The following is a 19061-nucleotide window of genomic DNA, read 5'->3' on the forward strand; positions in this document are numbered from 1 at the left end:
TATGCCTGTGTGTGTCTGACCGTTTCCTCAAGTTTTACAGATAGTCTTACTCTTGTTTGGGGTCACATTTATAATTTTAAATAATCTACTTCAAACTCTTTCTTGATTTGTAAAATGTAAGTGGACAGGCTCCCACCAAAGGACTCCAGTGCCTTCTGCCGGTCACCTGGGTGCTTGGGGTGATATGCAGTGAAAGAGAGCCACAGGTGTCCCTTTTTCTTGGGTGGGCCCCAGTTGGCTCTTAGGGGTCCCTGAGTTTCCCTTCACGGGTTCTAGTGTGTCTTATTCTCCATCCAACCATGTGTGAAGCTATTCTTTCAAAAGACCTGCAGTGACTTCAGGCCAGCCGCTGGCCTGAGGCACAGAGGAGACGTGGAAGCACAGGCTTCTTTCTCGTGGTCCCTGTCTCATTTTCTGGGCCCCCCTAGATTGTTATTATTTCCCCAGCATCTCCTACAACTGTTTAAGGTCCAGTGCCCCCCAACCACCCACCACCCACCACCCACCCACACACACACTCTCGCTCCTTGTTCTGTAACACTCCATGCAGTTCCTGTTTCCCTGATCAAAGCTCACTAATAGAGATTATCTATTATCAATCACAAAACGTATTCCATTAAATCACAAAGCTCTGCCCATCCTCTCTCTCATGTGTCTTCCCACTCATGTTGTGAGCAGAGGACACGCTCATATTTACAACAGCCATAGAAACCCCAGTTTCCTTCGTCACTGTGCTGTGAAGTTGGGTGACTCCACACTTCGAGGGGCCCCCTGAATGCCTCCCAGAGGTATGAGCGAGTGGGGAGGGATGAGTCACCCTCCTGTGCTCTCCTCCATCCTTTCCGGCTCCCTCTCTCCTCCCACCACTGCTCTCAGAGGGAAGCCGCCCTTTGCCTCCTCTCAGGCTCCTCCACGTCACGTGGGACCAGACAAGAGCTCTTCATCCCCGGATGGGCAGGAAAAGCATAAAAGTCAGCCCTGCTCTAAAGAGGGTCCGGCCCAGGTGCTGATAGAACAGCCTGATTCTTTCTGGGCAACACCAGCTTCTACTCTATGCTCGTGTTTCTTTCTGTCCTTTATTTTTAAGCCAGTAAACGTTGAGTGAGGAAGTAAAAGTGAAAAAGGAAGGATGAGCAGAGGGAGAGAGAGCCATATCAGAGTGATTGTGGGTCAGCGATCCTCAGTCACAGGCCACTCTCCCCTGCAGACCTCAGCCTATTTCCGAGGCAGTTTTCTCAGGTTGTCAGTTTCCTTGACTTGTAACTTTGGTCACGTGACCTTGATATTCGCGTAGCACCATATCCCTCCCAGGTAGGAAACGGCACCACATCTCATAAAGTATGTAAGGGATCAGGGCCAGCATGGGGCACCCCAGGATGGGGCAGGGGGAGGTGGGGGTGGGGGAGAACCAATTCTGAGTTTCTGCTCCCTAAGCTTCGTGAAGGACAAGGACACCATTAGGTAGTATTTTATGGAGAAATGTTTCACAACGTAGGGAAACACACACTGAATATTAAGTTTTAAAAACACAACGAAAGTATTATATTACAAAAATTGTAAGTAAAGGGCACAACGTGTATGTGTTTTTAAGACTTCAGATGTTCCTTTTCATTATTTCTGGGTAGTCAGATTTGAGTCGTATTTTTCTTTTTTGGATTTTTCAAATATTCTACGATAACTAGGTATTATTTCTACGATTAGAAAAAGTAGTAAGTGCTCCTTTGTAATAGAGAGAGAGATGTTTCACTTGGTTAAAATAAGACCTCGCCCCTAGCTTGGGCTCAGTACCACGGTCAAGTACCATTCCCGAACGTGCCAGAGCTCAGCCCGCTCAAAGGCAGACCCACGCTGCTCCCCCGAACTTGGCCCTCTCCGGTCCTTTTCTGTTTCAGTGATTGGCCTTCTACCCACTGAGTTAAACCAAACCGCCGTCCTCTCCCTAAGGCCCTCAGCCAACGCAGCATCACCCTGAGAGTGCACATCCTCAAGTCTCTCTCAACTCAACCCTCGTCTCTGCTCACCTCCAGCCAGCACATTCCTTCACCGCCTGCTCCAAGTCCAACCCGCATCATTCCTGTATCCTCGGCCACTTCAAAAGCTTACGATCTGCGTTCTCGACTTTCCTCTGCTCAATTTCACCCCCAAACCATGCCGAGGCCAGTACTGACAGCCCTTCTGCCCCGTTTATCCATTTCTAACAGACATGTCAATCCTAACACCATTGAAACTCTGGATTTCCACCCACTAAATCTGTTACTTCCTGGCTTCCACCGTCTTAGGAAGTAATAACATCACTCAGTGAGCTCGTCCCCAAACCCTGGAGGTGTCCATCACATTCATCAGTGGAACATCTCATCAACCACAGCTCCAACAAGTACCTTGAGATCTTCCATTTCTTTCCCCTACGTTGCTACAACCAGAGCCCCAGCCAACCTCATCTCTTGTGTATAGCACAGCAACCACCTCCTAACTGCTCTCCCTCCTTTTGTCCTTCACCCTGCAATCTGTCATCTGCAGTAACCCAGAGACATCATAAAATCAAGGCCGAACAAAAACCTGGTTGGATCCGTCTGGTGGATTTACACTGCACGTGGAAACAAGGTGGATGGACGCCTCCTGCACAACTCATGGCTGCCCACGTCTTAGGGCTCATCTCTTACTCAGCCTCCGGCTCACCAGGTTCCTAACACACTGGCCCCTTTTATTGCTCAAAGAGACCTAGGGTGATCCCAGCCCGGGAACTTGGTGTTTGCTGTTTCCACTGCCGGGAACATTTCCGTCTGGCTTTTTTATGGCCTGTCCCTCCTTATCTTGCAGAGCTCGGAGCACAGATGACTTTCCAAGAGAGGTTTTCCTGGCTACCAGTATAGACAAAGTAACCAACAACTTCGATCCTGTCTTCTTCGAACTCGGTAACCCAACTTCAGTCTAGTTTTATTGCCTTCTCTGCATTTATCTGAAACAGCCATCTTTACTGATGGCTGTTGCTGTTACTTATCAACCTCCCTGCACTAGAAAGTAAGCCCCATTGTCTACCTTTTTTTTTTTAACTGCTGTTTCCCAGTGTCTAAGAAAGTGCCTGTGACTGTTAACTTTTTGTTGAATGGATGCATGAATGAACCTCCAAGACTTTGTCATGGTTTTTACATTAGTATGTCTCACGGTCTCTGCGAGATTATTAAGTCCCTGCCATAATCTAAGATGTCATGGTTCAAACTTAAACTGACTACAGGTAAGGTGATCATCTGGCCAAGTCTGCTGGAAATGAAGCTGCGCCAGTGCCGTGGGAGCGGGCGGAGGCTTTAAGAGCATGGTGGTGCCCTGGGAACGCGGGCTCAGGCTTCCGGAGAGCGCCCGAGCTGGGGAGTCCCCGCTCCGAGGGGCCTGGGGACGCCGCTGGCCGCTCCCTAGCATCTGTGGCAGGTGCTGCGGGAAGCGAGCAGCTGCTACAGGGTCGATCAGGACGCGGAGGAAAGGCCTCCCTTTCTGCCAGCGTGCTCTGTCCTGATCTGGGGCAGACTCCGTCCCTCAGAGAAGACAAGGTCAAAGGCATTCGGAAGGAGGAGGGGAAATACAGGCAGGTAGGTGCCAGGACAGAGCTGCGTTGCTTCTTTTCCGTCTGATCCATCTTCGTGCTCCGATCACCAGCGTGTTCGTGTTGGCGCTGGCTCTGTGCACCCAGCAAACGGCTCCCCCAGGCTCTGCTTGGACAAGCTGTATGTGACCGGAGCTCAGGGACGCTGACCTGCCCCGTCCTGTCTGTCCTCAGGGAGCAGCCCGTAGAGAGGCGCCCTTGACGGCAATGACCGCCGTTCGGCTGCAGCAGACTGGGCCCATGTGACCAGTCACGATTCAAACAGCCCAGACGAACAAAGTCTGTTTATCCTAATCATCATTCTCCTCCAGTGTCTTACCGTACAGTTTGGAGCCCCAGGCGTTCTGGGCGCTGTGTCTGTCTCTGAGGGACAGCGAGGGGTAACGACTGTGAAAAACTGTGAGAAAGTCCTGCGGATTTAGAAGGCGGCAGGGCCTGGTCTGTGAGAACAGAACATCCATGGCAGAGAACCAGGCACTCAGGTCAGAGTCTAATCTGGGTGACAGATTTGCTCCGCGGTCCAGCGTGAGCCAGACCTTGCCTCGCTGTGAGTCACGTGAATAGCGCTACTAGCCCACCGCTGGGGGTGGGAGCTAACATCAAGGCAGCATCCGATGCTGTGGAGTGAAGGGCTTACGGCTCTAAGTACAGGTACATCAGATGGCCCATGGGGACCACAGGGAAGGCATTAAGAGGGAGCAAAAAGGTGAGAAATCTAAGTGAAAAGGAAAAAAAAATCTATAGTAGAAACATTATGGGGATATTTAACACTATCAGAGACAAAGAAAAATCTCCCAAATATTCAGTGAGTAAGGGTAGATAATTTCAAAGGGAAAAAAAAACCAGAATCTGAATGTCATCAGTCTTTTCACAATAACACAGAGAATAAGAAGACCAGAGAGTGACACTCAGATAACTGAAGAAAAAACTTCAAAACTAGAATTCTGCGTTCAGCTGCATTACAGTTAAATGAAGAACGAAGCCAGGAGGACACAAGGTGATAAAGTAACATTGAGTAAAAAGCAATGAAATTGTTGTTTTCTGATTTAAAAAAAAAAAGGATTACCTCTAATATTCCAAAACTAAAATTGAGAGACACTTGATGCACCCCGGGGCGTCCCTGTGGCTGCAGGAGGCTGAGCTGCTCGCTGGCCATCCGCCTGGCCTCACCTCCGTCACACAGGGACACGGGGCAGCAGCCGGCTCTCCAGCAGAAGCCTCTGTAGGAAGTGGTGAATCACAGTGCCTTAATCTACAAATAAAAAGGGAAAAAACAGGACTGTCACTTCCACTGCATCCTCTTTCTTAAACCATGAGCATGTATTACTTTGGTAAAAATAGAAGAGAGAAGAAACGGAGACTGGTAAATGCAAACAAGCATATTGAAAGCTGCTCACGGTCTCAGGAAGAGCTTCTGCCTCAACTTCCCCTCTGCTCTCAGGCCCCCCCATCACGCGTTCTTTTTCTTTTTGAATTGAAGTATAATCAGTTTACGATGTTGTGTCCATTTCTGGTGCACAGCGCAATGCTTCAGTCATCCACACACACATACATGCTTTTCATATTCTTTCTTGTGATAGATGACTACAAGGCACTGAAGACAGTCCCCTGTGCTGCGCAGTAGGACCTTGTGTTTATCTATTTTATATACAGCAGTTAGTATCTGCACATCTCAAACTCCCAATTTATCCCTTCCCACACTTTTTCTTCCCTGGTAACCATAAGTTTTTTCCTATGTCTGGAAGTCTGTTTCTCTTTTGTAAATAAGTTCATTTATGTCTTTTTTTTTTTTTAGATCCCAGATATAAGTAATATCATATGGTATTTTTCTTTCTCTTTCTGGCTTACTTCACTTAGAATGACAATCTCCAGGTCCATCCATGTTTCTATAAATGGCATTACTTTATTCTTTTTTGTGGCTGAGTAGTATTCCATAATAATAAATATACCACATCTTCTATATCCAGTCAGCTGTTGATGGACATTTAGGCTGTTTCCATGTCTTGGCTATTGAAAACAGTAGCTCAAAGGATGGGCTTCGTGGGCTCAAAGGATGGGCTCGCTCCAGAGAAGGGAGCCAGGTGGCCAGGGTCAGGGGGTTGGGAGGCAGACTAGCTGTGGACTTGAGAGAAGGAACTAGCTTTCCCCTCCCAGCTGACGGGGTGCTGGACAGACAGCCCTGCTGTGGAGCCTGGGAGTGTGGGCACATCTGCCCGGAGATGGGGGGCCCCTGCTGAAGCCAAGCTGCCTGGGAACCCCATGGCGTTTCCCAGGAAAATGCAACCATTGTTCCTATACAAGACCCGCCTCTGTCCCTAGCCAGGCCTGTCTGTGGAAAGTTATTTCCACAAAACCCTGAAGGAAAAGGCTGCAAAAATGTGCTCCGGCTTAGTCTCCCGGTACAGAGCTCTCAGCCGAGCAGTGAGGCACGCTTAGCATGGCAGCTAAAGGGCCTCAGGGGGACCACCGGACAGGCCAGCACAAGCTTCCCGGGGCATTCTGGCCCTCGGGCTCTCCAGCCATGCCTTGCCCCAGACCCACCCACAGCTTTGGCCGCCACTGTCCCCTGACCTTACTTTTCCCCAAGAGCCGGACGATCATCATCCAACCTTTGGGTCCTGGGCGTGCCCTCCCCAACCGCAGGCTTCTCCAAATATTTCCAAGGCCCTTGAGTCTCCACTCAGCCCCTTGTCCCCAGCCCTCCCTCCCGCCGACTGGACAGACTGCAGCCTCCACCAAGCCTCCGGAGAGGCCGGAACCGTGCCTGCCTCCGGCTGGCCAGCCAGGGATGGGTGAGAGGCCTGGGGCAATGCTTCTTGGCTGTGGCCAGGCCTGCAGGCTCCCTCCGCTCCCCCTCCCCATCCCCGCGGGCCCCCAGCCAAGCGGAGCCCTGGGAGACCCGACGCTGAACCTCGCCTGCTGCCACGAGAAGCCAAAGAAATCAAGCTGTTATGGAGTCCCACGAATAATATTTACTTAAAATGCTAAATCTTACATTAGGAAAGTTTGCATTTCATCTTGGAGTGAGATATTCTAACAGCATTTGGGAAAGGGCCTTGGTGTTCGGCGGTCACTCCCTCCCCTCACAGCCACCAAGGCCGCTTTTCACTGTGTAGGGCATGCCCCGAACGGGTCTTCCACCGTGACTGTGAATGCCACTCCCCAATGCACGGGGGCAGCAGCAAGCTGGGGGGCCCACAGACCCCCAGACGCCCAGGCACAGAATGACCCTGGAGCCATGTGGCTTGGGGGCCTCGGGACGTGTGACATCACCCAGGTGGTACCAGTTTGCAGGCAATCAAGGGTGGCCCACTTATCCTGCCCCATCCCACGGTCAGCTGGGAGGGGCACTCGTGCCGTCCCGCCGGGACAGCGCCAGCAGCCTGTTCTGGGCCTACGTGGGGGTCAGGCGTCAGGGAGGCCCACGCGGCGGCTGGCAGGTCTCCTCGTCGCCTGGCGAGCAGCGGGCCCCCGGGTCTGGGCTCAGTAGGGCCCCTGGGTGTTGGCATGGGGCCTCTTGATTCTCTGCTTGTGAGAGCAGCTTGTAAGGATGGTCCTCAAAGCTCATAACCCTGGAAGCGCGGATGGGTGTATTTGTCCTCGAACCGGCCGCGCCGCTCTCGTGAATGAACCCGCACAGCAGGAACCTCAGTGCCGGCTGTTTGCTTTTCTAACAGGCTCCAGAGTTTGGGCAATTGGATCCTCTGATGCCAAGACCCAGCTCCCGCGCTCCGTCCGCGGGACGCGGCTGCCGCAGCCGATGACCAAGGCTCTCATCCAGCCCAGGGCGTCCGTTCCCTGAGACAGCGGCGCCAGCAAAACTTGCGAGTGTTTTCTTTTGTCCGATGGTTTTAATGCATTAACCTTGTGGAGGCTGGGAGGGGTATTTTCCTCTCGGCATCCTCTCCACCAACTTTCTCTCTAAGTTGCTTCTCTTCATCACGTGTGCGTCACTCCCCCAGAAGGAGCTGAGAAGTCGGTTGGGCAGCTGCACATCTGGGGCCCAGCTGGTGATGAGCACCCGTCCCTTCCTCCGTCTGCCCGTCTGGAGCCTCCTGCACTTGGGACAGAGCAGGTCTGCTGGTCTTTTGGGGCTGCCATGACAATGCCGCAGGCTGGGTGACTTAAACAGCACCCACCTATTTGGTCACAGTCCTGGAGGCTGGAAGTCCAACATCAAGGTGCCAGTTAGCAGGGCTGGTTCCTCCTGAGGCCTCCCTCCCCGACTTGTAGACGGCCGTCTCCTCCCTCTGTCCTCGTGCGGTCTTGCCCCCAAGCCTGTCTATGCCCTAATCCCTTCTTCTCACAAGGACACCAGTCACACTGGATTCGGGTCCATCCCAGTGGCCTCATTTTACTTTAATCACTTCTTTAAGGGCCCTGTCTCCCAGTACAATCACATGCTGAGGTGCTGGGGGTCAGGATGTCAATGTATGAATCCAGGGGGACGCAACCCAGCCCATAACAGAGGGTGTCTTCCAGAGCACACCCTGCTGGCCTGACCCCTCCCACAAGGGGACGAGGTGACAAGGGCTGGGGCGGGATGCTCTAAAATCAGCTCAAAAATGGATCCATCCTGCAAAGGCATTAAGGGAAAAGGAACTTGGCAGAACTTGACCCTAGAGAGTCTTTTTCTTTCTTTTGAAAAGTAACAACAAACTTTAATAAGTAAAAATGATAGAATATTAAAAAGTAGACATAGATAATTAGAAAGTACACAAAGGATGATAAAATACACCAAGATATATCTGTGTTCAAAATACTGATTATTGGCCTAAATTATCACCTAAATTAGAGGTTAATTTGATGAAAATGTTAATATATGTTATAAAGAAATACTCCTAAAAACATAAGAGTACATGAATTTTAAATAAAAGAAAATGAGAATGGATATACCTGGAAAATACCACAAAAATAAATCTGGTATTTCTCTCTGAATAATTTATATTTATATGTAATAATAAACACCAAATTTAGGATGGTGATCAGGTCAAGTGGCAAAGAAGAGTAACATAATCAGGAGGTTTTTGCAGGGCTCTCCAGAGGATTGCCAAATGTTTTAATTTCAATTTTGGGCAAAGATCTCACTTTATAATACAAGGAATACAAACTATAAATGGTCACTACCAATCTTTTACCTGATTGGCAAAGAACAACAAGTTAATGGCTTACTGCTTTGCTCTCCCATACATTACTGGTTACAGTAAAATCTGGCATCATTCTTATTAATGATGCAAAATCTATGAAAGTTAAAAACACACATGCATTTATGTCAGATATCTGATGCCGTCATAGCTGTGTAACAAATAGCCCCAAACTCAATGGTTAAACACAATTGGCTTTGAACTCTCCCAAAACCATGAATCAGTGACTTAGGTAGGTTAGTTGACTCCAGAGGGTATTTTGTCATCTCATCCACTAGAGCAGAGATCAACAGACTTCTACCCGGGCCGCATCCCAGGGACAGGCTGGCCACCTGGTTTTGTGGAAGAATCTGTCCCTGGGTGTGGCCACCTTGCTGCATGAGAATGCCTTTGTAGGGCTGAGTAGCTACAACAGAGACCACACGGCCCCAAAGCCTGAAATGTTTATAGAACACATGTGCCAGCGCCACACTGGAGGTCAGTTCCCTCCAGCAGGGATTCTTGTCTTCTGCTCAGAGCTGTGTCCCCAGCACAGACAACTCTGCATGGCACCCAGGAGGGCTCAAACAATACTTGATGGATGAATGAGTGAGCCTGTGCTCAAGGATCTGAAGGTGGTGAAGTCAAGCACTTGAAATGCCCTTGAATGATCCAATAAAACCCAGGAGGCTAATGTTCATCCTTTGTGCCCAGCCAGACCACAGCAAGGATGTCAGGAAGGGCCTGGCCACTTCCTCCCTTTTCCCAGGTGCCCCTCCGGGACTTTGTCCACAGGCTCTATTGTTGAAACTCTCTGTCCCATTAGGTATAGAGGACCCACCACCTCCATGATCATCAGCACTGTCCACTGCCTTTCTGGACTCTGAAACGCAGTGATGTTGGCTGAGCTCTATATGTTCCAAGACTCCATTTAGAACCCAAAGCAAAGTGTGAAAGGTGTTGGCCAAGTCATCGACTTGATCAAGCACTTGCAACAAGGGGCCTGATTGGCCATCTTCCCACTGAGGAGTAAGACCCACCCCCTGCTTTGTCCCAGGCTCACGGTGGCCCTAGGACTTGTCATCACCCCAAAGAAAACCAGGGTCTGGGAGACACAGTGCTCTTCCCTCCCTGACCCACAGCTGTCATCAGTTTTGAGTGGTCCTGACCCTCCTTGACCCCTCGTGGGCTCAGAGTTCCTAACAATGCCCATCCACTTCTAGGGAGCATCAGACACCCCACTGCAACCCCGGCAGCCTCCCCACACGCCCATCCCCTGGCACAGATGTGCAGCTGCACGTGAATTCCCAGGGAGAGTCCCAGTCACCCCGTAATTCCCCAGGGTGCAACTGCAAAGTAGCCTCTGATGTGCTGTGGTTCCAGGAGCCTTCGAGCACACTGTCGAGAGACAAGAAGAGGAGGGAGTGGGCAGAAGGAGTGGTTCTCCTGGCTGGTGTCCACAGTCAGCCTCCTGGAAGTGGGACGTGGCTGTGGTCCAGACAGGCTTCCCATCACTTCACTGTAAGTTCCTGCAGAAGTGAGGCTGCAAGCAGGCCTGCCAACGTCAGAGACCTGAATGGGAACACTGGTTCTCATTCTTCCCAGGCAAGGAACCATGGGAAAGCCTCACTGCCCACATTTGTAAGAAGAGCTCAATAATACCGCCTTCATAGGCCTTCTGAGAGAATTAGAGCAATAAGCCATGTAAGCACTTAGCACGGGTGCCTGGCACGTAGGATCAATCGATATCAAGCATACATGAAACCTGGAGAACAGGACGAGAGGGGCAAACAGGCAAAAGCACTGGACAATGAAGGGACGGGAAAGAAGTGTGTTTTCTAAGTGTCCTAGGAATTTTTTTTTAAATTCTTGCAAGACAAAGTAGAAGCAAAGAGTTGAGTTTTGTTCCCCAGGCTGACACTCACACACACAGAAATATGCATACACCTCCGGGGGTGGACGATCATTCCCATGGTAACAGGATGCAGACAACATTCTTGTGGAGATGCGTTCTACCTCTGCCATAACGTCCGTCCGCCACACACATCCAAGAGATCAACCTAAGAAATGTGTTCTGTCTCAACTGCTCTGAGTGACCCCGTCTTAGCTTAGAGAACCACGCAGTAAGCTTATTTTAAGACACTTGATGATGAGAGGGACCAAATGTTCCTGCCAAGAGTGCCAGGAGTGTGCTGGGGCATATCTAACGCATTCCTCAGATACCTGTGTTTCTGCCCAGCTCCCTCCCAGGTAAAACACCTCGTCTTTGGAGACTAAGCCATGACTGCATAGTTAAGTTTAGCTTGAATGTGTGAATGCAAAGTGCTTCTATTATTAAGCTATCACGAGAGAGAAATATTTCTCCGGTGACATCTAGCAGCTCCTGGCATCCAGGGACTCCTTTCCCAAAATCCTTTCCAAATAGGGAACTAGCAGCCCTCTAACCCTGAACCAAGGGGACCCCGAAGAATTTGTGGATTTGAAAATATTCAGCGCATACTCGAAATGCCTTCTGCCTTCGGTATTCAGAAGGAGTCGTGCACTCTGAAATGTGATGCTCTCATGACCACGGAAAGCAGAAGTGCCAGCTGCACTGAGCTCCCTCTCAGGCTCCCAGCCGCCTGTGCTTTTGGAAACGGCATGAACATTTCCCATCAACTCGTGGATTCTCAGGACACTTACATTTTCAGTTTTGGCTTTTAAAATAAACATGATTCCATCTCAGAAACTCTCACTCATTGGGGAACACGGGATGTATTTCTTTCCCAGGAAGTCATATTTTATTTTATTTTTTTAACAAAAGAAACTTTATTATAAAGATTCCAAAACTAGTCAAAACACAGACAATTTTATAATTATGTACCAGGTCTCATCACCTATGCTTAACAAAAATGGGTGTTTTGTCATAGTTGCTACAGATACATTATTTATTTTAAAAGAAATAGCTAAATGTCATTAACATTCTTTCACTCTCTCACCTTCCAGGAAGTCTTATTTTAACATTTCACAAGTAATGAGTGGCTTGAAAATGTAGAGAAGGTTAAACAGTATGAACCCTGGCATTTACCGAGTGCTAACTACGTTCTGGGCGTCAGGTTTGGATTTTTTTATTCGATCTCACCACAGCTCAGTGACAGAAGGACGATTATCATTCATTTTTCACTTTTTCCTTCAAAAACAACAAACATTTCTTGAGCATCTACTGTGTCCCGGGCATCGTTAGCTGCTAGGCAGACGGCAGGGACCCGGGCAATGTCCTGCCCAGATGGAGCTGATGATCTGACGACAGAGACAGAACCACAGCAAAGATCACAGCGCTATAAAATCACATCGGGTCGCGCTGAGTATCTTAAAGAAAAGTGAGGCAGGCTTAACGGTCCGGATGAAGAGAGCGGGATCAGGAGTGACTTCTAAGAGGAGCTGACATCTGGGCACCAGCCTGAGTGGAGGGAGCGGGTGGCCAGTGGAAACTGGAAGAAAAGCCCTTCATGAATAGGAAACAGAGCAAGGGGGTCCCCGGGGGCGGAGGGCAGGGAGCGGAGGGGGCAGGGCCTGAGCACAGGACCTTGTGGGGATGTGTAACACCCTGGGCTCCAAGTTGGATGGGAACAAAGGCTTTAGTGTCTTCTACTATCGCCTGTCCCGCCATATTTCACATTTTTTAAAAATGCTAACCACACTCCTCTAAATCGACTTCACAGCCCATTGGTACAGGCAGAAGCACACAATTTGAAAGCCACACTCTGGTGGGGACCCCCTGGTTCTGAATTATCCTTACCAAAATACAGACATTGAAAAAGGCACCTGGCCTCACAAGGGAAATAAAATTTAACCACGTATGGCGGTGGTTGTTACTAGTTTTATTGTGATGATCATTTCACACTGTATACATATACCGAATCATTGTTATATGCCTGAAACTAATACCATGTTACATGTCATGTATTTCTCAACGCAAAAAGCAACCCCCCCCCCAAAAAAAAAAGGGAAAAAAAAGAGATTTGGCAATTTCGACTGTTCCACTTACAGGATCAGAAGAATGAACTGCAAAGAGGTTTTGTAAACGGAATCAAATAACAATTTGTCTGCATGTTAGCTTTCACATGTGTGACCTTATAGCTAAGGGAGCAGAAATGTCCATGAAGGGTGAGGGAGGGCTGCCCGGATCCCCAGGAAGCCGGGAGCGGCCAGGTCGCCAGCCCTGACCCCACAGGCAGCTGACGGCGGGACCGCCGCCACCTGGGCTCCAGCCTGCGTGCAGGGCCGGGCACGCGCTGGCACCAGCAGCAGGCCAGAGGAATTCGGAGCCGCCCTCCCCTGATGGCGAAGAGGGCCCCTGGAGCCCTGCATCTCCAATTCTGGTTGGGTTCGTGGCAGTCTCCTTATCTCCAGCTGGCATTCCTGTCTGTGCCTTCTAATCGCAGAATTCCTGCATATGAGCAGCGCGTGAGAAGTCACGTCCTGGGTCCCCACACCGCTGTGAGGGCAGCGCCTCAGTCCCCAGAGCCGCCAGACAGACGGCGTCTCCAGGCGGGTCACAGCACCCCTCGAGACCCAGGTCCGGTGTCTCGCCACCATCTTGTCAAATCTTTTCTAAAAAGAGTAGCTGGTTCTGCGATTTCCCCACTAAGTGCATTCCTCCTTCTGAGAGCAGGCGGTCACAGCCCCCACACTCCCTCTTCCAAAATGACAGGGTCCTCACTCCGCCTCATCCATAACATGCAGGGCTCGGGTTTAGGCCCCAAAGACCTGCGGGTTCCAGCGCCCAGGCTCACCTGGACCCGTAGATCCCCCAGCAGGCCCTCAAGGGGCCTGGGACCTGAGGTGTCGGCTTCTGGCTGTCATCGAGCACCCCTCCTTGTCTGGGCAGGGGCAGGGTTGGGGGGAGCAGTGCTGGGGAGAGCCAGGAGCTCTGCTGCTGCTGGCAGGACAGTCTCTTCTCCAGATTCCTCCGCCGTTACTGCATCAGGCTGCGGCCAGGCGGCCCCGGGAATGCACTGTCCACTCCAGTGCTCCCAGACGCCACTTCCACCCTCAGCATTTATCCACCCTCGCTGTTACCCCTCCTGCGGGTGTAGACCCGCTTCCTCCATCAGCCAGCACCCGGAACACACCGGGGTTCCAGGCTGCTGCCCCGCTCGGCCCCCCGTGAGAGTCTGTGTCTTGCTAATTCACGAGGAACCGGATGTCCTGGCTGTGTCTGGGCCCCTCCAGACCCCCCGCCCCTGCACCCGGCTGCCAGGAGGAGTCGGGGCAGCGGTTCCCACCGCGGCTGTGGCCCCGCTCTGTCACACTGTCCCTGCAGCCCCACCGCAGCCTCTCTGCGTGTGAGGACGCACAGACAACAAAATAAAGTGCAACACCCCATCAGCGAAGATCCCGAGTAAAGGGGCAGGAGCTCACGCTGCCCACCCGTCCCCGGGGTGGGAGGAGCCCGCCCGCCCGCAGCTCGCGGGGCCCGTGGGGGAGGCTGTCCTCTTCGTTCGCAGGGCTTTGCTCCTGCTTTCTGTGGATGGCGGGGTTCCGGGCCTCCAGGGTGATTTTTAAGAAGTTTGGGGGGATTTCTTTCCCTGCTTAGGAAGTTGACCCGTTGTAGTCACTGAGCCATGAGGAGTTTCTCAGCGGGAGACCAAGGTGTCCACGTGATACAGGTGGTTGAACCGAATCCCCGAGGGTCTATGTGCGTGTGTATTACAAATGGGGGGTGCACAGCCGCGGGGCCAATGGTGTCCCTTGGTGTGCATTTTTAACACCTACGCCCACGTATGCACATGAAATGCAGGGCAGAGTCTATGAGATGCCCCGTCTCCTCTCGTGTTCGAATTAAACTTTCCTGTGAGCCTTTGGGGAGGTGTGTGTGCGTGTGTTTGTGTTGGTGAATACATTACGAAGCCTCTTTTCTGAACACACTGCATCAGGCAGGCGGTCCTTGAGTTAGAAAAAGCGAATTCAAGCACTGGAGCTAGAGAAGTGCTTCCTTTCCATCCTCAGAAGAGTCTCCGTTATCCGTCCGAGACAGGACCTTCTGGCAGGCACAGACTGGGCCCCCACCTTGCGTCCCTGTCGCTTTTGTGACAGCTGCCCTCACAGACCTCTTCGGTCCCTCCCTGCAAACCCTCGGCTTTATCTCCTCATGGTCAAGAACGTGGAACATTGATCAAAACTTCAAAAAACGTTCTACTGGAAGACAGATTACTACCTCTCTTCAGATGGTACCTTGGTCTCATACTTCAAACTCTCTCTTCTGCCCCAGCCACAGCACCGGCATATACCGTCCACATAAATTGTAGTATGTCTGTGTGCGGATGACTGAAACGTCGTGCTGCACCCCAGTAACTGGCACATTGTAACTGACTATACTTCAATTAAAAAATAAATAAACTATATACACAGATGCATGGTTACATGTGTACAAGCCCCCCCCCCAACACACGCACATACACACCACAAGCCCATCTCAGGATACAAACGCCTGCAATGTGTCCAGTGTCTGAATGCCTGAGCAATCTGGAACCTTCCCAGACAAACCGGTTTCTGACTGCCCACGTCCTTATAAAAAAAGGGGGAGATTTGGTCCCAGAGACAGACGTGCCCAGAGGGAAGACGGCGAGAAGACGTAGTTCGGAGGTGGCCCCGTGACGGGGGTGATGTGCCCACAGGCCAAGGAGCACCGAGGCTGGCCGGCAGCCCCAGAAGCTGGGAGAGGCCAGGAAGGATTTTCCCGCAGAAGCATCAGAGGGAGCGCAGCCCTGATGACACCTTGATTCGTGGTGTCCGGCCTCCTGAACGGGGCGAGAACCCACGTCTGCTGCTTTGGGCCGCTCTGTTTGTGGAGTGTGTTACGACACCCCAAGGCCAACCCACGTGCGCGGGCCCTTCTGCCTTCTCTCCAGCTCTGCCCTGCGCCACAACGGCGGTTCTGGAAAGTGGACCAGCCCCATCAACACCACCTGGGACTCTGTTCGCAAAAAGACATGCAGGTCTCACCCAAACCGGCTAAACTGGAACTTGGGTGGCTGGGACCAGGATCTGTCTTTTAATCTTTTAACCAAGTTTCCGGGGATTCTGATGCCTGCTCCCTTTGGCGCATCCCTGGGGGAGGACGCATGTCAAAGGACAGGGCGCCTGCAGGCTAGAGGATGGGCCGCTAGGGGGCCAGTATCCCCGGACAGCCTTGGTGGGCTGTTGGCAAACACATGGTGGGAGGCCTCAAGGTGGGTGTGTGCACGCCCCCACAGCGTGTCTTTGGACCCCAAAAGCTGGAGGTCCCCGAGATTGCAGAACTCCTGTGCTCCGCCTTGTGAGCACCAGAGAATAATCACTGCCCACGGCTGCTTTGCAGGGAAGATGAAGCAGCTTTGCAGCCAAGGATTGTCCTTGCCCTTCCCGGATGGTCCCCAAAGTTGCGACGGCCCCAGGAGCACACCGGGGCAGGTGTCGCATCAGCTGGCTCCCAGGCCCCGTGCCTCTGCACCCGCTGTCCCTCCTCTGGCTGCTGGCTCACCCTGTACAACCGCGCTCCCATGCCGCCCCCCTAGCCCTCTCCACTGTCTACGCCCACTGCCCTGGGTCCTCACTCACTTGGACGGCCTCCAACACTTGGCCCTTAACTGGCCATTGACACCCCGGCTCCTGCCCGGACCGTGACCCTCCCGTCTTCCCCCAGCTGTGTTCCCCTCGGAGCCCCGGTCCCCTCCCGAATCGCAGCTTCTGCTCCATGGATGGTTGACTCACTGCACACTCAGGGCAGCCCTAGGTCTGAATGCGCAGCCGAAAGGGAAAATAGTTCTCCTTCTTGGACTCCTGGGCCGGCCTTTCCACAGTGGTTAACTCTCCAAACACTTCCTCAGGCCCTGGGTCCGCATCTGCCGCAGGGGCACGAGCGCGGGGATGCTGTTCCCTTCCGGTCCGTCCTTCCGACAGCCACCACTTAGCTTCTTTTCCCTCCCTCGGTTCTCTGGGGCGTGACACACACCCGGCCCCGTGGGACGCAGGACACAGGCTGCAGTGACCTCAGGGTGCAAAGAAGCCGAGAGCTCCCTCGGTTCTCTGGGGCGTGACACACACCCGCCCCCGTGGGACGCAGGACACAGGCTGCAGTGACCTCAGGGTGCGAAGAAGCCGAGAGCTCCCTCGGTTCTCTGGGGCGTGACACACACCCGGCCCCGTGGGACGCAGGACACAGGCTGCAGTGACCTCAGGGTGCGAAGAAGCCGAGAGCTCCCTCGGTTCTCTGGGGCGTGACACACACCCGCCCCCGTGGGACGCAGGACACAGGCTGCAGTGACCTCAGGGTGCGAAGAAGCCGAGAGCTCCCTCGGTTCTCTGGGGCGTGACACACACCCGGCCCCGTGGGACGCAGGACACAGGCTGCAGTGACCTCAGGGTGCGAAGAAGCCGAGAGTCCTGCTCCACACGGCGATGGCGGGGCCGCAGCCGCCCAGGCAGCGCGGTGCTGCGCCTCCGTTTCCCGTGCAAGGGCGCCTGAAACTTGCCGGGTGGAGCTGCAAAGCAACCTGGATGCTCACACCGCCTCGTGGGTCCCCTCCCTGGGCAAACCGATTCCCCGGCTGCAGACACTGCGGGCGTGTGGGGCACTCGGCAGAGGTCACGTTCTAGAACTCCAGAGCAGGAGACAAGGGGCTGCAGACCTCAGTGCAGTGTTTCCAGGTGTGGCCCTAGTGAAGGTCTTTGAAGTCTGGGGAACACAGGGTTAAGAAAAGTGAACACCTTTCTTCACTGCAGGATGGCTGGGGACACTGATGCAGGAACCGGCGGCCAGGGCTGGCTGCCCAGAGCTGTTTGAGCAGGTACCCACCTTCGCAGAGAGCCCAGCCTGGGTTAACGTCCCCAGACCGCCCCCGTCCCCAGACAACTGCGATCCAGTCTCACCTCTCCGCTCTCTTCACATAACAGCTTTCTTGAGACGTAATTCACATACCATTCAACTCACCTTCATAAAGGGTACCAAGCTGTGGTTTTCAGTACATTCACAGGGACGCGAAGCCCTCTTTTAGAACATCTTAGAATTTTTTTAGAATATTTCATCGCCCGTACCTCTTAGCCATCATTCTTTATACCCCCAGCCACCCCCCACCCACCTCCCAGCCCCAGGCAACCATGACTCTGCCTCCTACTTTTATGCGATTCCCTACTCTGCACGTTCCCATAAGTAGAATTGTGTGATGGGCGTCCCTGTGCGCCTGGCTTCTTGCGCTTGGCGCGGTGTTTTCAGGTTTCTTCCGTGTTGCAGCCTGCGTCAGCGCTTCGCGGCTAAATGCCTCTGCCCTTTCTACTGTGTGCATAAACCACACCCGTTCACCCGTTGGTCTGTACGCGGACATTAAAGATGTTCCCGCTTTCAGGCTGTTGTGCACAGCACTCCTGTGGGCAAGGCCGTGCACGGCTGTCACGAAGAGTCAGACTCCTGTTTACTTTTTATTTTTTGTTGTCGAGATGTGGTTGATTTACGACAGTGTGTTAATTTCTGGCGTACAACATAGAGATCCATTTATACACACACACACACATATTCCTTTTCATATTCTTTCCTTTCTAGACCATTGCAAGATACTGAATATAGTTCTCTGTGCTCTACAGTCCACCTACTTTGTATATAATAGTATCTTCAAATCCCAACATCCAGTTTACCCCTCCCCACCCCCTTCCTCCCGGTAACCGTAAGTTTGTTTCCTGTCTGTGAGTCTGTGTCTGTTTTATAAGTAAGTTCATCTGTGTCCTTTGTTTTTAGATTCCACCTTTATATGGACTATAATTTACATGGACATGTGGGATCTCACATGGCATTTTTCTTTCTCTTTCTGGCTCACTTCACTTAGTATGACAATCTGATGTTTGCTCGTTGTCAGCTTTTAAGCCCACCCCAAATCTCTGCTCCTGAGTAGTAAGCACCCGGTTTTTGAACCCATTCTGTGTTCAAAACTACATCCAGCCCCTCACCATCCATGTAGCTGTCTTCTCTGTCGTAACTGACATTTCATCGCATGTGCCATTTTCTCCTCTCTCTGTTACTTGCTGGAAGAAAAGGCATCTGTGAGAAAGGCTCTCCGAAAACGGAGACGACCCCACCAACCGGCCAGGTTCAAGGCTGTGAAAGGCCATCGCCCCTGGGAGTCCAGGGTGGGCACGTTCCCCACAGCTCCCCGGCGACCATCGCTCGGGGCGCAGGCGGCAGGCACTAGCCCTCCAGCCCGTGCACTGGGCTGCGGGGAGGAGGGTGTGGGTGACAAAAGTCACACCAGATGCCCTCTGGTTTCCTTCCCACTTTAGACTGAAGAGTCTGAAAAGACTACGCAGAGTCTGAGACCCAGTTTTTACCAAAA

The sequence above is a fragment of the Camelus ferus genome, chromosome 31, assembly GCF_009834535.1.
Source record: "Camelus ferus isolate YT-003-E chromosome 31, BCGSAC_Cfer_1.0, whole genome shotgun sequence".
Lineage (NCBI taxonomy): Eukaryota > Metazoa > Chordata > Mammalia > Artiodactyla > Camelidae > Camelus > Camelus ferus.